This window comes from Psammomys obesus, unplaced genomic scaffold (genome assembly GCF_907164565.1).
Source record: "Psammomys obesus unplaced genomic scaffold, mPsaObe1.curated_primary_1811, whole genome shotgun sequence".
Classification (NCBI taxonomy): domain Eukaryota; kingdom Metazoa; phylum Chordata; class Mammalia; order Rodentia; family Muridae; genus Psammomys; species Psammomys obesus.
The window spans coordinates 343,414-365,023 of NW_026592510.1; the positions used below are offsets into that span (position 1 = coordinate 343,414).

A 21,610-nucleotide genomic window follows, 5' to 3' on the forward strand; every position below is an offset into this window, starting at 1 on the left:
TAGTCTAGTTCTTAGCTACCTGCCTTAATCCATTCATTCTTTGACTCAGTCATTTACTGAGACATTTACTATTTTACTGAGGATGACCCTGAACTTCCAACCATTTTGAGTGCTGTAATTACAAGTGTTTATGTAGTACTAGGGCTCAGACCCAGGATATTGTACATGTTCAGCAAGCACTCTACCAGCTATATACCCAGCCCTGGGAGAGCATCCAGTTTTGTGGTTGTACAAGTTTGAGAAAGGTTAAAACATTCATGTCACACAGTCTCTTCCTGGAGATACTTCAGGCACACTGGTACATTGCTATAGGCTCTTGAAGGCTTGTGATAAAGAGCCCATTTGTATTATCTTAGCCCAGATACTGGATCATTCTGGATAACTAGCATCTTTGGAACCTCTTCTGGAAACACTACTACTGGATTCAAACTGCCCATGATCTCCATCCTGTGGATGTCTTCCCTCATGGCAGAGCCTCCTGGCTATCTTCTTTATATTCTCACACTCTTTAGTAGGGATCATAAGCTATGCACCCAGAACCATCCATCACTGCCTCCTGTTATAACACATTTAAAGGGTCCTTGTTAAGATAAAGCCTGTCTTCTTGATGACACCATACTATTAGACTCCCACCTATGGTCAAGATGGGCAGCCATTTGTCAAAGAAGGAATTCCACATCATTAAGATGTTAGTGTTCTTCAACTCTTTGAATCTCTCTTGCTGAGATATTTAGGCGTATCATTACAAATGCCTCTATCTCTGAATCACTGAGTGGGACGGAGAGCATCTGTAATTCCAGGACTGGAGAAGGTGAGATAGGAGGATCATGAGTTCAAAGCCAGTCTAAAGGAGACAGCAAGTTTCAGGCCAGCCAGGGCTTCACAGTGAGTAGTGAGACTTCATCCCCCCCCAAATATGAAGTAAACTCTTTAAGGCTTCAGTGACTTTATCTCACACTGATACAAAGCTAGGTGGTTCTAAACTTATTCCTGGTAAGAATTCCTGTTTTGTCTCTCCTATAAATTCTATCATAACCACATGATCACATCTGTTTAATTCTAAAAAGTCAGATAAGTGAGTGAGGGATTCACTTTATACCTTATCTGTCTCCTGGACCAAACTACCAAAAACCTATTGTGGCAGAAATTAGGAGCTACCAGTTGGTTCCTCTAACCTCATATATTTTTTTAAAAGTCTAACATGTATTCCAGAATCTAGCCACAGTGGCTTCACAGTTCAATTCTTTGAATACTTTATGACTAGATTTCCTGAAAACTGAGTCACACTAAAGCCAGATGCCAGGGGCAGTTTTTGGGTACAGATATTTTAGGTACAGTGGAGTTAGCCACATTCAGGAACTTTTCTCAGAAGCATCCAACTTGAAAACATAATTTCAAAATGAAGTACTCTACAGAGGAAATGAAATAATAGTAAATCTTATGAAATAACAACTTGTATAATATGTAATAGGAGAGACGATGAAAAAATAAATTACAGTAATATGGTATTTTTAAAACAACAATGTATCTTCAGACATGAATTGCTGTCACAATGATGAATCTAGTGATAAAATGGCAATGATGGAGATTAGAATAAAACAGTAAAAAAAAAAAAAGAAGAAGAAGAAGAAGAAGAAGAAGAAGAAGAAGAAGAAGAAGAAGAAGAAGAAGAAGAAGAAAAAGAAATACAATCAGAGCAACCATAGTAAATCTAATGGTCTTATGATATCACACCTAAAGAAAACACAAATCAAGGCTGCAAGGCTTGAACCATATTTAGGCTTTGGCACAGGTTTCCTGAAGGCAGGATTAGTCTGGGATCTTACATGTTCACAAGGTGACATCACACAAGTATCCTTGGGATGTAATTTTCTATCTGCTAGCTCCCATGCTTTAAGCAGGTATTATATTCCCTGTTCTCTCATCCTTGCTGGACCTTCCTGCTCACTGCCTTCCTCCTCACATGTCATGCTGCCCTACTTCATCAGTACACAAGCCCAGCCTCCCTCTTCATCCTGATGGTGGTTCAGTGACCTGGAGCTCACCGCTCGTACCCTTCCTTTCCCTCTCATCTGTGCACCTAACGGGAGCTGTGCATCTTCTCCTACAAAAACCTTCTTAGAAAGTTTCTGGTGAAAAAAACCTCTCTACCTCAGCTATGTATGGCAACTCTTGCCTGTAATAATCATAGCTTTTTTGGAGGGTGAGGGGCGGAGGATAGAAACTGGAGGATCCAGAGTTCAAGGCCAGCCTGAATTACAGGTCTCTTGGTCAAAGGCCAAACCCAAACCCCAAATTATCTACCTCACTTTCAGTCATTGTTCTCAGCCACACGGTCTTCTGCAATGCTCACTCCACAGCTGAATATAGATATTATCACATGTCAGACATGGCCAACATGAGACACAGTCACTTAAAATTGTGATTCTCTGCTTAAATAAAAGCTTCCTATAATAAGTGCTTTCTGGGGATTCATTCAGAAGATTAAGTACTTTAAATTCATTTATTTAATATTTATTTATTTTCTGTATGTGTGTGTGGGCGTGAGTATGCCATACCACACAGGTGGAAGTCAGAGGGAAACTTACAGAGTCAGTTCTCTCCTTGCACTATGTGAGTGCTGGGGATTGAATTCAAGTCAGGCTTGGTGGCAAGTACATTTACCTACTAAGCCATTTCACCATCACCCAGGAGATTCAGATTTGACTCACAAGAGCTGCAGTTTATATAAGGTGCCGTAAGTAGTAATCAGAGCTGTCATCTGAATAGGATTTATCTGACTCCAGAGCTGGCGTCTTCATTACTCAGCATGGGGTCGCTTTGATGTCCCAGTTTACAGAGTGTTTCAAGAGATGGTGGTAAGTGCAAACCAATTCGTTTGCCTCATTACTTGGAGTGATCAGATGAAATGACCTCTTTTGACTTTAAAGGTGGGAGTGTAGCCCAGAAGGCAGACACTTCTCTTCCTCAGTCAGCCTGAGCTCTCTTCAATTGCCACGCTGCAGGATACAGAAACTCAGGTGGGCCCTTTGTGAGTTCACAGGAACGCTCTGTGTTTTAAATCAGAACTGTCTAACGTATGCTTCACTGGATTTACACAAAGCATAATTTCTAGATGAATAATTTACTGGAAATACTAGGTTAAAACAAAGGTAAAGATCATTAAACTGTTCTTTTTAGATGTATTCATCTAAATTTTGTTTGTATGACTGCTTTGCCTGCATGTATGTGTGCGTACCACATATGTGCTTGGTGCTCAAGGACGTCAGACCAGAGTTTTGTTTGGTTGTGAGTGGTCATGTGGGTGCTGGGAACTGAACTTGGGTCTTCTACAAGAGCAACAGGTGCTCTTACCTGCTGAGCCATTTCTCCAGCCCAAGAGGTTCTTTTCTTAAAGGCAGGATTTCTCAAATCCTTTATCATTTCCCACAGGGATTATGATGTGCTATCACACAGCAGCCCTCCTCAACCTTGCTGTCTGTCTTTGTATCATTTACAGAGGGATCAGTGTCTCTTCACTGTGTCTTCACTGTCACTTCTCTTCACTGTGATCATCCACAGTTCCAAAGGCATACTGTCATACTGTGAGAGAACCGTTGCTCATGTCGCAGGTGGACATTTATGCTCTTACTTTGTAAAAAGCTGGAGCTAAGTTGTGCAAAAGGCCCACAAATCTAGCTTATCAGCAGTCTGTTCTGGCAATTAGCAAAAAAAAAAAAAAAAAAAAGTGAGGGAGAGCCTGAAGAATCTGGCCTCTGGCTGAGCACTCTGTCTCCCTACACCAAGATGGAGCTATCTTGTGCGTGTTCAGCATTCAGAGGCCAGGCTCTATGTTGAACAGTACAACTGAATGTATATAAGAAAAAAATGATGTGAAAATTTGTTCATGCACCGAGGGCCTACTGTGTTCTAGTCTGTAATTCTAGGTACTCCAATGTTGGGATTTAGTAGACAAGAAAAGATTACTGCTGATATACAACATCCTAAGAAAGGATGTAGACAAACACAATGAAGCACATCAGAAGGTGATTAAAAATGTAATGGTGAAAATCATAAGGCAGCATCTGAATGTGGGTTGGGAATAAGCAGTGTTACCGAGTGTGTACTAACCAAGATGGTAGTGGTTTCTACAATAGTGATTAAAAGGTAGCCACTCAAGATACTTTTGGCTTGGTCATCTGTTGGGAGCATGAAGATCCTTGCACACACAGGTCACCAGGGAAATCAGGAATGTTAAGACTTTCCTTTCAAAGGAAAGGAGGTAAAACCTGTTTCTCCACCCAGAAAGCTAGGAATTAGAGGTGATTAATAGCCTTGTGGTCTGTATTATCTATCGGGATAGATAATACATATTCAAACTCTTGCAACCAGGACCAGAGGTGGTTAGTAGCTCAAATGACCTCTAGATACTGTATGATTAAGACCACACCCGATCCTTTCCTAGGCCCTTCTTGGAAGAAGTGACATCTACTTTGAGTTGAGTTTCAATGTAATTATGTCTCACTGTGCACCAGGGACTGTAGTACACCAGGAAATTTTTCCCCAAATTATGCTATGCTTAAATATGCTGGCAATCAACAGCCTGACATCAGACTCCCGAAGCTTAATTTGGTCTGACAAAGTCAAGCTGAACCAAGTTTTCATTCTCACTTCTTTGCAGTTCATTTCTTTGCCTGTCGTGCTGCTTGCACAGACCCCCACTCCCACCCTGCAGGCATCCTTTTTAGCATCTCAAATAATAGCCTCTTCTCCTAGCCCTTGCTTTCCAAATCTTACTGTCTGTTGCATTACATAACAGGCTTTATTCTCTCAAAGAACACATAACAGGTGTGAGAATCCCCATTCATGGAAAAGAGATGGGAAACGTTAAGCCATTTTTCTTAAAGATAACAGTGCTCCAAAGAGATGGGACTAGGATTTTAGCCTTGTTATGACTCTAAAAATAGGCCCATTTCTATACCAAGCATACTGAGGGATCTTTTGCAGAGGAGACATGGTTCCTCTGTTGGAGTGGATTTCTGATCTGATTAAATTTCTCCTTATGGAATCTGAATTTAGAAGGGGCTGTCTCTTTAACTAACAAATATAACTTTAAAAGACATCAGTTTGAAAACCCAGGAGCACCTGTTCATGGCTTTGCTTCTGAAACCCTTTCATTCCCACTCTGCAGATGGTGGGAGCCATGCATGTCTTGGAAGACAAGTCAAGATTCTAAGCATGCATCTCTAGCCATTCTGAGTCTAGTATTTTACCCAACAGATGCTCTTCAAAAACAGACTGAAGCAAATTAATCTTTACTGAAACTGAATTTTTTTTCACGAGTTTGAAAAAAGTAAACATAAAACACTAAATATGATGCCATTGAGGGGTAGGTTTGTAATGGTATGCCTATGTTTTTATATCTGTCCAGTACACACACTTCTGTTTTTGCTTAGTTTTATTAATACCCCAGTTTTGGGGGTATTCATATTTTTTCAATAAATATTTCTGGGGATGGAGAGATGGCACAGCAGTTAAGAGTACTTGTTAATCTTTCAGTTCCCAGCCCCAACATGGTTGCTTACAACAGCCTGTAATTCCAGGGCCAGGGGAGCCAGTGTCCTCTTGTGACCTTCCCAGGCACTAGGCACACACGTGGTACAGAGCAACAGGCTGGCAAAACACTAATACTTTAAATGAATGACTAAACACTGCTTTAAAAAAGTAGTTTACTTAGGGAAAAAAGCAGGAGAACTTCTTATATAGACTCCATTTTTAACTTTTAAAGCTTTGAGTGAATTTTGTAAACAGTTACTTTATTTTAAAAAGCTAAATTTCAGGTTCTCTATTGAACATACCTAATGGGATACTTCCAATTATATAAAATAAGACACAGAGAGAAGGACATCAATTTCTTTTTATAAAAGACTCAAAACTGGCTTAAAAACACTCTCAGGCAGAGGTGAAAATTGCTTCAATAGGGAAGTAATAGACTTAGAAAAGGTTAGTAAATTGGTGTGAGTTTTCCTCTTTGCTTATTGTTATTGGTTTTAGAGTAACGAAATCAATCTAACAACCAGGTGTCTGTTTTGTTCCCAGCCTTCCCTGACAAAGATGAGTTCATGAGGTGAATGAAGCATTATTATTTCTAAGTCACCACTTAAAAATAATCTCTAGATTGAGAGTTAAAACGTGGTTAAATAAAATTATCTCTTAGACTGAATACCCTCAGTGAAAACTATAGGACAGTATTCCTATCAAGCAAACACATTATTGTCCCAGCTTTCCAAAGAAATGCATGACTACAGAAAATATAAAGACAAATAGGACAGAATTTAAATGGTCAGTATTTCACCCACTAAATCTACTAACGTCTACTATTTTATTTGTTATGGCATTTCATTCTTTTCATATATGTGTATATATGCATATATTAATATATATTGAAATATACATATATTCACACATATATATGGAGAGAGACTATAAAATTAAGATATGAAAAGACATTTTTTTTCTAACAAAAAATCCCATACAGTATTTCTTTAACCCTAAATATAACCTTACATTTAATTTTAAAAGGTCCTTTAATGGTCCATGTTGTATATTGTATTTTTGTCACTTAAATTAATACTGTGATAAGCATCTGCTTGGATTTATTATATCACGTGTCACAGAGAAGGAGGAAACATATACCATGTAGATTGAGAACTTGCCTGTTCTAGTACTGTTTTAGTGGATTGCATCATACTGTCTATACATCGGATCAGGTCACCTGCTAACATAGTAGATTTCCTTCTCTTTTCTAGTCTGTACACCTCCTGCCTTGTAATCTCACATAGTTTCTCTGTGTGGAACCTCCAGCCCAACATCAGAGTGGGAGTCTCCACTTGCTCATTGTCCATCTTTATGCATAGGATTAGCTGAGGATTTCTCATAGATAGACTTAATTAGCTTGAAGGAATTTCCGTGTGTGTGTGTGTGTGTGTGTGTGTGTGTGTGTGTGTGTATTTGAGGAAAGGCTGTTGGAGTTTGTTAGATGCTTCTTTTGTGCCTACTGAAGTGACTGTGAGTTTGTCTATTAGTCTACTAAAAAGCATACTAAGTGGATTGGATTTCATGTTCAAGTTTACACTCATTTTTGATCCGACAACACTGCATGCTTAATTTCAATCCAAGAACAATTTTTATTGTCTATTTGCAATTTGAGCTCCAACCTATCTGTGATGTTAGAAAAGAAAAGAGGGCAAAATGAGATGTAACTATAACCATGTCTTCAAATCACAATCCAGTATTTTGAAAAAAAAAAAAAGATTTTTGAAAAAAAAACATATTTTTATATTAATGCAAAACCTTCTTTACCATCATTGTGATTATACTCATATTTTCAGCCTGTGCCAACGAGTATCTAGCTCTACAGAGTAGAAAGTAAACTATGACTATTATTTCTAACTGAGAACAAATACATCACGGCAGACATGACATGTACCAAACTCTGGATGGGCCAAAGTTACTTAATAAGAAAAATGCATTTTGACCTAGAGATTTGCTTTCCCATAGAAGGCAGCATTAATGGTGCTGGTAACACCATCAGTTACTGACATTTGAGAGCCTCCCACTTAGCTAAGCACTAAACACATTACCTGTAAAAAACTAAGGCATCTTAATCTTACCAAGGTAAGATTAACATTCTGTTTTATAACTTTGCAAACGCAAGAGAGGACAAGCAACTTGTCCAAATAGCCATAAGTCACTACTTACAAAAGAGGCTCCTGAATTCTAAGATAGATGTTGGTGACTCCAAAGCCCATGCTTTTAACCACTTTCTTGTAGTTTGGGCACCAGAATTTAACTTATCTGCAAACTCAAGATTGTCATTTCTCCTTTGGAATGGAAATGGGATCAAAACTACTAGAAGGTCACGGACTTGCTGTATCCCACTTACTAACCTACTAATACAGCATGTGCATTGAGTGCCTATTATGTGAACTCAGCCCAGGTAATATAAACGTTGTAATAACAGACAAGTACTATTTCATAATTATGCAGCCAGCAAGGTTTTGACTATGTTTGATGATTTAAGCAAAAGCTTTTCACTGACAAAGCCAAACTCAACTTTAATAGAAAAAGAATGGCCGTGTAAAGTGGCTGATGATACATTTGAGAACCTCAGGCTGGTTGTTGTGTGGAGAAGGCTTGGGAAACTACACCTTCATGCCTAACACCAAGGACTTGGCTTGAGTCCTGGTTAAGGTTACTACATTACAGGTCCTGGTTCAGGTTACGATATTACTGTGACTTCTTATTAACTCTAGCCATGATACCAATTTCTAGGCCACTTTACAACTCCTCATCCTGAATTCACAGTTCTCAGTCCTTTGTCTGTTGTTATTTTATCTTAAGAACATTTGCCATAAGTTGTAACCATTACGGATAAGAAGCTGGCTTACAAACATACAGCTCTTGATTTTGAGCTTTTTGTGGTGATCAAATCTGGACAGTCTAGTCTCTCAAAGTTAAAACAATCAAATTACATCTAGGTTTCACCTATACAATGAAACTAACAGCTTCATTTTCTCAGACCCAAAGGCCCAGGGACATTTCTTCTTTCTTCTTTTCTCAGTGGCTCGACCTTTCCCTTCCACCGCCTCAGCTTTTCCCTGAATTCCACCTGCATGTGTTTGCATCAGCCTTGGTTGTTCTGTGCTTTGAAAACACAAGGGGAATATTTATAAAATTCATATTAGAAAAAGAGTAGGGGCTCAGAAAGGCCATTTGGCCCTATTAGATGATGTCCTTGATGGTAACACCAGGCAGGAGGGCGATGGAGGCCAGCCCAGTGAACTGTGTAAAGAAAACAACACAATTTATGCAAGCCTGAGAGAGAACTCACATTTCCTTCCTGAGGTCAGTTTCTTTCTGATTTGGTATAAAACAGCCATCGGATCTGAAAAGACAGCTGCTGGCTTCTTTCTTTGGGGACTGAGAAGCACACACAAGAACAATGTTGTCTCCTCCAGCTGGATGTGTGCAGTCCAGGTTGTCAGCATCTGGTGTCTATGAATCCTGGCTGCACTGCTACCACTGCTCACTGTGCAAGCCAAGGCTAAAGGCCCAAGGGTGCTGGCACCTCTGATCACCACAGACGCCTCCTTCTACGAGCATCCTCCCAGGGCTCTATATCAAGTAAAGAGTGCTCAGAGTATGGGCTCTAAAGTAGGATGGACCCAAATTCAAATCCTGCTTGGCCATTCCCTAGTTCTTTAACTCTGCGATCAGGCAGAGACATGTATCTGGAAACTTCCTGTGGCTCCTAGCTCAGAGTACAAAACCTCACCAGGAGAATGATACAAATCAATATTCCTGAGCTCTTTCTTTCCACCTATCAACCTATCCTAATGGTGTCTATGTAGAGTGGAATAGACGCAGCCAAAGGGATCAAAGACCTGGAGCCCTCCATGGGGTAAATAGGAAGGTTCTGGAAGTAACATGGCAGTCATATCAGAAGATTCTCCTCAGCCAGCTTACTCTATACAAGGCCATACTTCTGCAGTTGATGGTGAGAGAGATCACGCCAAATAGGGACACTTACTAAGCCTAACCAGAGGGCTTCAGTTTGTAGATTGGAACAATCCATTTTGGAGCAAAAAGAGAATAACTTCGAGTAACAGAGCTTAAAGATATCAGTTCCCAGCCAGGCATGGTGGCACACACCTTTGATCCCAGCACTCAGGGAGGCAGCAGCAGGTGTGAGTTTGAGGTCTTACAAAGTGAGTCCAGGACAGCCAAAACTACATAGAGAAACCCTGTCTTGTGGGGGGAAGGAACAAAAGATATCAGTTTTTTTTCCCTTTTCCCAGTCTCTTTACACAACTAGTGTTTTAAGGACACCAACTTAAAGTATTAAAGTTTTAGTTTTAGTCTCACTTTGAGAATTACACAGAACATGATTGAAATAGCACAGTGATTACGGCCAATAATGGAAGACCTGCATGTTTCCATGTGAACGCCAGGTAGGTGATCTTATACCCTGGGCACATGTTAATATTTAATTATTTAAGCACATGAGAGCTGGCAAAGAATGAAACAGCTCATTAATACACACAGGCCACGTGGCTCCTTCATTCCACTGAAGTGTAAATTGCTCACTGGTCACATATTTCTTTTAGGGTGATTTCCTTTTAGTCCATACTTACAGAAATTAAAAAAAAATCCAGAAAGCTAGGCAGTGGTGGCACATGCCTTTAATCCCAGCCTGTGGGAGGCAGAGGCAGGTGGATCTCTATAAGTTTGAGGCCGGGACAGCCAAGACTACAGAGAAAAACCCTGTCTCCAAAAACTAAAAATGTGATCTTTTCCATCTGACTAGACCCTACTTCCTCTACTGGACAATAGAACTCCATTCTGGTCACTCAGAGTGTGTTTCATAGTTGTTGACTATAGACCCTGGTAATTACAGAGTAACTCCAAACCCTTCATTAGAAGAGGGAATTTGAAATATTTTAAAGCAGATCACAAAACTGAGACAGAGGGATTGGTGGCATAGGCAAGGGAGAGAAGATTACAATTTGTGCAATGAAGTGGCATAAAACAAGATTCTATCTCAAAAAGCAAAAAGGCAGATCCTGACTCTTAATGTCACAGGTGAGGTCAGAGACTTGCTGGCTCTGGGACTGCATTTCCAGTTACAGGTGGGTTGACATTAATTCGGAAGGTACTGAGAACAGTGAATGCAGCATGGTGCCCGAGTCAATTAATGGTAGCAATATTGTTCGATTTGGGTTTAAGAGTCTGTGCCCTTGATAGTTTAGATCAAAACCTGAGTCAAGAAAAGTGGGTTAAGTGGTCACAACAAACTGCTGATGCCACCTTCTGGGCTTATCGTTAGACCTCAAGGTAGAGTGGAATAGACACAAATAAAAGAATCAAAGACAGGGAGCCCTCCATGAGTTCTAGAAGGGACATGACAGCCATATAGGTAGATTTTTCTCAGATAGCTTACTCTCTCCAAGACCATATATATGGACCGAAGCAGGGAAGAGAAGAGCTGAAGCTTTACAAATGATCTCCACTGGCAAAGCTGGGTCTGTGAGTCAATTTTTGATGAGCTGGTCTCCGGTCTCTGAGCTTTCTAGAACATGTCTGCTTCAGTGCATGTGCGTGTCATTGCCTTCCCTTTCCTTGTCCTCCGCCATTTGTCTTCACCTATCCCTTCTTCCCACTCTCCCTTCCATTTCTCTCTTATCGTTGGAAAGGGAATTTCTGCATTAAAAATGCCAGCTTTCATTGCTGAGTAATATTCCATTGTGTAGATGTACCACAATTTCTGTATCCATTCTTCAGTTGAGGGGCATCTGGGTTGTTTCCAGCTTCTGGCTATTACAAATAAAGCTGTTGCAAACATGGTTGAGCAAATGCCCTTATTGTGTACTTGAGCCTCTTTTGGGTATATGCCTAGGAGTGGTATGGCTGGATCTTGAGGAAGTGCTATTCCTAGTTGTCTGAGAAAGCAAGTGCCAGATTGATTTCCAGAGTGGTTATACAAGTTTACATTCCCACCAGCAGTGGAGGAGGGTTCCCCTTTCTCCACACCCTCTCCAGCATGTGTTGTCACTTGGGTTTTTGAACTTGGCCATTCTGATGGGTGTAAGGTGAAATCTCAGGATTGTTTTGATTTGCATTTCCCTGATGACTAATGACGTTGAGCATTTCTTTAAGTGTTTCTCTGCCATTCGATATTCCTCTATTGGGAATTCTCTGTTTAGCTCTGTTCCCCATTTTTTAATTGGATTACTTGGTTTGTTGCTAATATTACTCAGCAATGAAAAAAACAAGGAAATCATAAAATTTGCAGGTAAATGGTGGGAATTGGAAAGGATAATCCTGAGTGAGCTATCCCAGAAGCACAAAGACACACACGGTATATACTCACTCATACATACATATAATATAGGATAAACCTACTAAAATCTGTACACCCAAAGAAACTAATCAAGTGGGAGAACTCTGGCTAAAATGCTCAATCCCTATCCCCAAAGGCAAAGAGGATGTACATCAGAAGAAGAAGAAAACAGGAAAAAAGTTAGGAACCTGTCACAGAGGGCTTCTGAAAAGCTCTGCACTGCAGACTATCAAAGCAGATGCTGAGACTTATGGCCAACTGTTGGGCAGAATGCATGGAAATCTTATGAAAGAAGTGGGAAATAGTAAGATCTGGAGAGGACAGGAGCTCCACAAGGAGAGCAACAGAACCAGAAAATTTGAACACAGGGGTCTTTCCAGAGACTCATACTCCAACCAAATACCATGCATGGAGATAACCTAGAACCCCTGCACAGATGTAGCCCATGGCAGTTCAGTGTCCAAGTGGGTTCCATAGTAATGGGAACAGGGACTGCCTCTGACATGAACTGATTGGCCTGCTCTTTGATCACCTCCCCCTGAGGGGGGAGCAGCTTTAACAGGCCACAGAAGATGACAGTGCAGCCACTCATGAGATATGATAGACTAGGATCAGAAGGAAGGAGAGGAGGACCTCCCCTATCAGCGGACTTGGGGAGGGGCATGCGTGGAGAAGGGGGGGGGGGGTAGGATTAGGAGGGGAGGAGAGAGGGGTTTATGGGGGGGGATACAAAGTGAATAAAGTGTAATTAATAAAAATTAAAATAAAAAAGAGGAAAAAATGCCAGCTTTCTCGGGGCTGAGCTAGAGCAGGAGGTAAGTTTTCTGAGAAGATGAAGAGACTCAGGGCAGGAAAGGTGCTGCCCATGTTGGTGCCCCTTAGGGAGGGTTCTGATGTGGATGGGAGACATAAACCCTGAATGTAAGATCCAGGACGGGTTGCTGTCTCATATTCCTGTCCTGAGGTTTGCCATGACCTAGCACCCAACACAACTTCAGAGACCTCCCCTCAGGCCCCATAAACTTGACCCTGCTATTCCCCCTCCTGAGACTTATCCTACCATGAGAACTTTGCTTTTGCTTTTTCTGATTGTTGTCTTTGCTCCATCTTCACTTTGGGAGACAATATTCTAATAAATTCATGTGCTTTATGTATTGTATCCCATTGTACTTTCCAGAATGAGTATATGCACTGGCCCATTCTACAGGTTAAGATGATGAAATGTAGGAAGAGAGGAATTAAGTGATCTTCCCAGATCACTCCCTGAATATATTTGGGAGTCTTATTATAATTCACGTGCTTTTTTTTCTTTTTTAAAGAAAACTAACAAAAATATTTGTTTTTAAATTTTAACTTATTTTTAAAGTTAGCATACAAAGTAAAGGGTCTCATATCTTTATACATGATCATTTAAGTTTATTAATATTATACATAAGCATATAATATATACTTTGTTCTAATTAATTATACTATTAATTATACTTTGTTTTAATTAATTCTCCTCCTCCACTGCCTCATACCTCCTGCCCTCTCTTATTGGTCCTCTTCCTCTTTCCCAAATAATCACTCCTCTGCATTCAGGTCACATGTATTTTATTACCATCTCCCTCCCCCTCCCAAACCCTACATTCTTAATCACTGAACTTTGCCTTTGTGTATCACCCAACAATATGGTCACTTGTTCACACAGTCAATTTACTCTGTCAAGTAAATTATCAGTTCCTAGAGTTGGAAAAAACTGTCTTTCTCTTCTGTTTCATCCTTAGCTAAGAAAGGTCTGAGCAAATATGTGTAGGTGTTTCCAATAACTACACTATATGACACCCATTTCCTAGGTAAATCAGAGTCAGATAATGGCTGGATGTAGCTCTAGACTAATTCAAACCATGTTCCTGTGAGCTCAGGGTCTGTAACCACTGAGGGCTCAGTTCCAAGCTGCTCTGTGCCTTGCTTTCCCATTTAAATGTCTCATCTCTACCTTATGGAAGGTTGTGAACATCAGGGGATTATATATATATATATATATATTTTAACCAGCTCCCTGCACTGTTCCCAAACAGTACTTAACATAGTCTATAGCCCACAGTGGGCACTAAAGTGATGTAATAGCTCTCCACACTGCCTGCCAGTTTTCTTTTATTTCTTTCTTTTTTTCTTTTTTCAAAGGAGTCTAAAATGATATGACTTAGCTGTCAGGGAGAGACAGCCATAAAGTTTTGCTCTGCTATGCATATAGAAAACTAAACTATTAAGCTGGAAGAATGACAAAGGATATTGAAAATAGAAATAGGAGTTGGGAATATACCAAGACTCCATCCATGGAAAATGTGAATGCTCTCTGGAGCCATTCCAACCTCAGAATTTCTATCACAATTCCAATAGGTCTAGCTTGGTTTTAACATACTACTTTCAGGAAGGAAAAAATAAAAGTGTATGTTATTGGTTCAGAGCTCCAACCATTGGTAGGTTGGCAACTGAGATATTACAACATTTCAAAGGACAGAGTGAAACACACGCATTTTCATCAGACTCAAGCTGAGTGTCTGAAACAAGATGTTAACCCACTCAAAGACCCTGGAGGCTCCAGCCTTTCTCCTTGGATAGCTCTGCAAGGCATCCGGCGAGTTCCAGTTTGGGCAGGGGTTTGTTTATTCTGCTTGGTTCAAGTCAGGGTTACGGATCCCTAATGGTTTCAGCGTCCCTAAAGGTTTTCCACATTTGGGCAAGATCTATGCTTTATGTCAGTCCCAAGGAGGCTTTGCTCCCAGCTGCTTTGCTGAGCCAGATACAGATATGCTAGAAGCACTCAGATAGCTGTACTCAGGGTAGATGCTATTCCTTGACACAGACATAGAGATTTAAAACAACAACAACAAAAAAAACAGTACCATGTTGTAGTAAAAATGCCCCGTTCTTAACCAACTGTATTTAACTACATTTTTCATTACATTTCATTTTTTCCTCAGGTGATGTTGAATTTTCTAAACTAGTCCTTTTTCTGCAATCACTACTTCATGGCAACCCAAACTAACAAGGGCTCTTACTGACTCTTGGATCTTCATTTTGAGCACACCAATTCCTAATGCAGAAGTAATCTGCATTACCTGAGCTTGCAGCTGCCATTCTTCTCCACACAGGGGTTGCCTCTCACGCTCTGGGCCACAGGCCACTCACTGTTGGTAGGACTTTCCTAAAATCCAACCTGCTAAGACTCTGCCTGGGCTCTCTAAAGCATTACCACCAAGCTTTTACCTCACCCTCTGACTTGTAGGCACATCAGTCAAATGACTCTTCCCTCTCCCTGTGACACTGGACCACTTCCTTTTCATCTCCCAGGCTATATACACACTTCCCCCTCACATCTCTCCCACTTCTCCACCTGCTCTACCTCCTGGCTCTTCAGGGAGCCTGACTGTGCAAGCCTGGGTCAAGATAGTTGTCTCCTCTTTGCTCCAACTCCTGGTCTAGCTTCCTTCCTGAATCATTGAACTGAAACACTCCACAGCATAAGAGACAACCAGAATGTAATATAAGGCTCACAAATGTGGATGCCTGCAGGGCCAGGCAGGTATGAAAATGAGGTGTGGCAGGAGCAAGTCGGGGAGGCTGATGTGTTTCATGTGTGGGTTAGCACCTGCCTGCCAAGCTAAGGGAAACAGTGGCACTGGGTAGCCAGAAACACCATGACCACAGCAACTCAGGGAAGAAAGGGTTTATTTCACCTTCCACCTCTCGGGCCATACTCTATCACTCAAGGAAGGACCTGGAAGAATGAAGGGATGCAGAGGGTCTGGAGAGATGCTGTTTACTGGCTTTTTCCTCACAGCTTGCTCAGCCTGCTTTCTCATACCATCCAGGACCATCTGCACGTGAGTGGCACTACTCACTGTGGGATAGACTCTTCCATAGTGATCAGCAATCAAGAAAACAAACCACAGGCATAATTATGCACAGGACAATCTGTTTATGGGGCACCTCAACTGAGGTCCCCTCTTCTCAAAAGGCTCTAGCCTGTGTCAATCGGACATAAAAACTAGCCAGCACCGCTCCCAAAGCCAGCAACAGTGAACGTGTAGCACACTTTCTACTGTTGTGAGAACAGAGAGAGGCAGAAGAGAATTAGGTAGAAACAAAAAGAGTTCTCTAATGTAAGTAGGATGTTGCCTTCCCCCTCCTCTCTGCCCCTTGTTAAACCCCGTTCACATTCCTTTAGGCTCTTAAGTAGTTTTAGAATTTCCACACTCCACTCAAGACAGTTCATGCATGTACTTTTCTCTGTGCCCCTAGGTGCTATCCTTATTTCAAATACAGCCCTTCGCCATGCTAAAGCTGCACGCTTATTTGTCATTTGTCCGTCTCTACTGGCAGTGTAGTCCTAGAAAGTAAAGGTTGCTTCTTGTTTACTGTTGTAGTTTTGACACAGAGAAGATGCTCAGTAAATATTGTGAAGTAAATGCCTGAATGAATGAAATGCATGAATTGCATGAAAACTAAGGAAAATCTAAGGAAGTTACAAATGGCTGCCAGAAGCCACAGGTGACTTAATCTTAGGTATTCCCTTAAGTTGCTAGTGCAAGGGCCCATAGCCAGGAAAACCCATACTATGACTGTGTTTATTGGAGAGCTGGTGAATGTAGCAGAGGGCTGGCAGGTGGGATTCCTTAAAAAAGAGTGGGAGCACCATCACCACCACCATCCTCAGGGATTCCTTAAAGAGTGGGAGCACCATCACCGCCACCATCCTCAGGGACTGTCACCGTCTCAAGGCTGATCGAAGACTTATCAGGTACTAGATTCCTTGTATACCTATCCCACCCAGTCCTGAAAACAGAGTTGTTAGTCTGATTTTCATTTTACCGATGCAGAAATTGAAGTTCGGAAGAGTAAAGCTGTTTTAAATGAGAGCACTGATGTCAAGACTCAAACCTAGGACAGAGTGATGCTCACATCCAACTCCATCTCAACAACAGCACAAGTCAGAGACTAATTTTCCTAACAGAATCAAGAGAGCCTAAAGTAGCACTCATTCATGTGTGGGTACCTTTCATCACCTCACTTCAACAAAGGCTCCATGTCTCCTCTCTTCAGATTTCATTTCGAGGAGAAACCCAAATGGTTTTCATTTCAGCCACTAAAAACAGGCAGTAAGGGGCCTGATCTCATCAAAGCCTTCACATTGGCCTCTTTTCAAAATTCTAAGTGCAGTGTGTGCTCATGGAAACAGTACATCAAGATAGATGATGCACGAACAGCCTTTCTTGGCCATAACCACGCCGATGGGAGCTTTGACCCATTCTCCCAATTATTTTAAGTTGCATTTCTCGTTTTGTTTATCTATTGTTAGTCTTTTCAGCTTCAAACACAGTTCTTAAGTTCTTTCTTTAGCTCCGAGTTCAGAAGCAGTACTTGATTCCCCTGGCGCAATCCAGTTGCTGTGTTCTTTTTCTGATTAGATTTGCCTCTCCCTTACTCTGCTTTTTTAAAAAATTAAACATTTAGTTAGCAACCCTGAAAAGTTATCTTTTAGAATAGTTTTCACTTTCAATATTTAGCAAGGTTTGGGGTTTAGAATACCTTGGAAACTAGTCACTATTAAATTAGATCTTGGTGTGCATTTCAGATATCTCTGGCAGATGAATTTCTGGAATATGTAACCAAGACTTGACATTTTAATTTGAAGCCCTGAGTGCTTCTTAGGCACTAGACTTCGTACCAATCACCTTCCTGGATTCACTGATTAGAACTCAAAGGACCCTCAGTTATCTGGCATACTGCCTCCCATCCTTCCCTCACCCCGTGGCAACACTTCCACTGAGATATAGGACAGAATGTTTTCTTTCCATAAAGTAATTTCTGGGGGCAAAATGAAGACAAGTAAGAGTTGACTGAGATACAGCTACCCAATCAAATTAGGGGTCACATCTGATGGCACACTCACTCTGGATCAAAGCTGGCTGACCAGATGCTGAGGTTACCCTGTGTATGGACTCTGTTCTTGTAACAACACCTGACTACCTGGGGCCCCAGAGGCATTTTGTCATGTGCCAATCAAACTTCCTGATACTGTGACATATGGCCCCATTTCAGTTGAGCAGGCCAGCAATTTCTCACTTTAGGTAGTAAGGGCTACTTCAGCTGGCCTGAGACCAAGCATTACGTCTTCTCTGGAATGAGAAACACGGTTCTACAAGCTGCAGATTTCCACATGTATCTGCATTCTACCCATAGTTGACATAACTCTAGGCCACAGTAGGCGAATAATGAATAATTCTTAATTAATTAACTGCTACAGAAATATACTCAGCATCACATTAAGGTATATTTTTATCCACCAAATAATTTCAAGGTAGCAAAACTAATAAGTCAGGACGTTTCTTTAAACAAACAGAAACCCTGGATTTGAAGCTATGTGCATACCTTCTCAGCCTGGTAGGCATGCAAGGGCTAACTGTTTTGATTAGGAGGAAGTCCAGTGAGACAGCCATTATAAACAAAGCTATTTATGAGATATAGTTATGCACTCCAAAGGTGTATGTTTTCCTACGATGATTTCTGGTTTTAGTATTCAAAGCTATTAACTCTTGAGAAAGAAACTGATAGCATATAATTATTGCAGTAAAAGAAAAATATATAATTTGAAAATATGTCAGACTTTTCTATCAGAAGCAAAATATCTTCTAATTTAAAATAAGAAAATTGACTCTATGAGACACTCTTTGTTCTTATATCACTCTTCTAGCTATAGTCTATGAATGACCAGTAGTTTGAATAGTTATGCACAGATGTACAGGCACATGTAAAGTTATTAAAAACAAACAGTGGCATTTTTCTTTCCTGTTGCATACTTTCAATGTCAGTCACTACAGTTTATACCGGTAAACTGTGATGTTTAATCTTGTCATTTACAAACTTTACTCAATAATGTTAGAGGGAAAAGTGTGCCTGCGGCACTGTCTGTTCTATCAGCTGATGACACGTACACATGTGAGGACACCCAATCGCTCTATTTGAAAAATCCTCATCACCACATCTTTATTTTATTGTTCTCTCTCAGCGCCTCATATTTCTATGGATTACCTCACCCTTTCCTCTCCATTTTTACCGTATCTTGTGGGGATTTATCATTGTTCTCATGCTTTGCTTTGGGAGAGATGGATCTTTTAATACTACCCAGGCTACCTTCAAACTTGGCATCCTTCTGCCTGGGCCTCTCACAGGCTGAGTGCAGGTGTGTACCCGCAGATGCCACTACACTTGGATACTTTGTGAGTCTATGAAGGCGGCGATTCTTTTGACTGCCATTACCACAGTGTTGATCTTGGGAGTCTAATGAGGCTAGTGGGGGGAGGGGAGTACAGAAGAGACAGTAAGTGAGAGAGGTCAACTAGTAGAAGTCACTTCATCAAGAGCAGAGGCTCTTTACCTGTCCATCTGGAAACAGCACACTCTTACATTTAAGGGCGTATCCTGGCTGATTAACGCTTTATATCAGAACATGTCTCTTGAGATGAAGAGACCGTCTGACAATTGACAGCAATTATCCTGAAAATTACTTTGCTTTCTGTTACTGTGATAAGTGCCGTGTTCACAAACAACCTGCAGAGGAAAGGGTTGATTTCACTTACTCTTCCAGATCACACACATATCATATCATTGAGGGAAGCCAAGGAAGGAGCCACGTTCTGGAGTCAGGAACTAAAGCAGGGACTGTGAAGGAATGTTGCTTACTTGCTTGCTCCCTGTGGCTTGCTCAGCTGGCTTCCTTATACAACCCAGGACCATATTCCCAGGGTGACAACCTCCACAGTGGAGTGAGCCCTTCCATATCAAATGACAGTCAAGAAAATACCCTCTTTTGAGGCTTCCTCTTCACAGCTGACTCTAGGCACATAGCAAGTTGACACTAAAAAAAAACTACCATGTTGTGAAATCATGAGTTCAGATCTCAGCTACCCATGTAACAATCTGGGCATCAATACTGCCATCACAGAGGCTCTGCAGTGGTATGGAGATCAGACTGTCGCTGAAACTTTCTGGTTTTCAATCTTTCCAAAACATGAAGGACACAGGTTTAGGGAAAGACTCTTCCTCAATGAAATAAGTGGAGGGTGACAGAAGAGGACATCAGATGTCTTCTTTTGGCCTCTGCAAATGCACACAGGCAAGCGCACCTGTACACACATAAGTATAAATTCATACATAGATACGCAAAAATAAATAAACAAAAAATCATTAATATCTTGGAATCTGGGAAACTTTCAACTTAATAGACCATTATTAGACAATAATTAGACAATTATCCTAAGGACAAAACAAACAAACAAACAAACAGAAAAAAACAAAACCAAAACAAACAAACAAACAAACAAAAATAAACTCTGCTCACTCTCTGGGTTATTGGCTGTCTCCATCTTCAGACCATCCCACACACGATGGCAAAGACACAAGATTGCCAGAGCCCTGGCTTGGTGTGGTGATAAGCTGCTGGACAGCCTCTTCCCTTATTTTTTCCAGCAAGTTGCTGCAATCCCCATTTGTACCCAAAGCCACTACCAGGAGGCGAATTCCTCAGATCTTTGTAAACTCATGTAGACCTAGGAAGGAAGACCGGCATGGCATGAGCCCTTCTTCCCCATCCCCACTTCACTTTCTCTCATTAACTGTGGTAAAATAGGCAAAAAAATTACAGCTTCTTCCCTAACATTTCTGAATGGGGGTTCATAAGCATTAAGTACATTCACACAGCTGTGTTCCTGCCCATCTCCAGAACTGTCCTCTTGGAAAACTGAAACTGTGCCAACTAACTCCACATTCCCCATTGCCTCAGCTATAACTGCCATTCCACTTTCTGCCTCCACCACCGAGACCATGTGCCTCGTACAAGTGGAATTTTCTGTCTCCTCCTTTGTTTCTACCTCCCCCAGTTCATTTTCACAGGCTTCAAACATGAACTCCCCCTTGGAGAGGTCATCCTTTGACCCTCTTCTTTCCCTTTTCTCTCTGGGGAAATGCTCCTGTGCTTTTCCATCTCTCCCACTTTGTCCCATTTTTAAAAAAGTAACTCTGGAATGTTCTGGTTCTTCCGTCCAGGTAGGAGCATCAAAGTGCAAGTGACCATCATCAAGAACTAGAGCTGCCACCATGTAGCATCTCAGAAACTGGCTGAGAACTCTTCTCAAAGTCCAGTAGAAGTCTTAACTTGTTACTCATCTCCAATGGAAATAATTTCTTCTTGACAGGAAATGCCATTTAACCCACTTCTAATGTTTCCCACCCCACACCCTGCTAAAGACCAACTTTCAGCAGCCCGCAGTAGAGTGTGTAGATTTCCGTTTGTGCGCAGGTTGACGAGATTCTGAGAACTAAAGTCTAGGAACCAAACCACATTTAGTGCCACTTCTCCGACAGAGTGTCCAAGGGTCCACATAGCTCCTGAGAAGTAAACTTCCAGAACACAGTCTACTTGAGAGCTGAAGACTGAATACGTGTTGTGCATTCTTTACAAGTTTCTTCTGCTTTCTTGGTTTTCTTTAGACACAATTGTGTATGGAGCTGAGGTTGGTCTCAAACTGATTATCCTTGTGAGTCAGCCTCCTAAGTGCCATTATACCTGTATCCTTATAGGTCAACCTTTCATTAGCAATTCAAACCTGAAAGCTACCAACCAAATCTATGCCACAGAACAAATAGTGAACAATGAAAGAAGTGGCCAACCGAAGCAGAGCATTC

The 21,610-nt window shown here is 41.2% G+C and overlaps 1 protein-coding gene across 2 annotated transcripts in view; it reads right to left on the reverse strand.

The window, feature by feature from the left end:
- The window catches only part of Plce1 (phospholipase C epsilon 1), a 250,089-nt gene that overhangs the window by 133,914 nt on the left and 94,565 nt on the right, over positions 1-21,610 (reverse strand). The window lies entirely within an intron of this gene.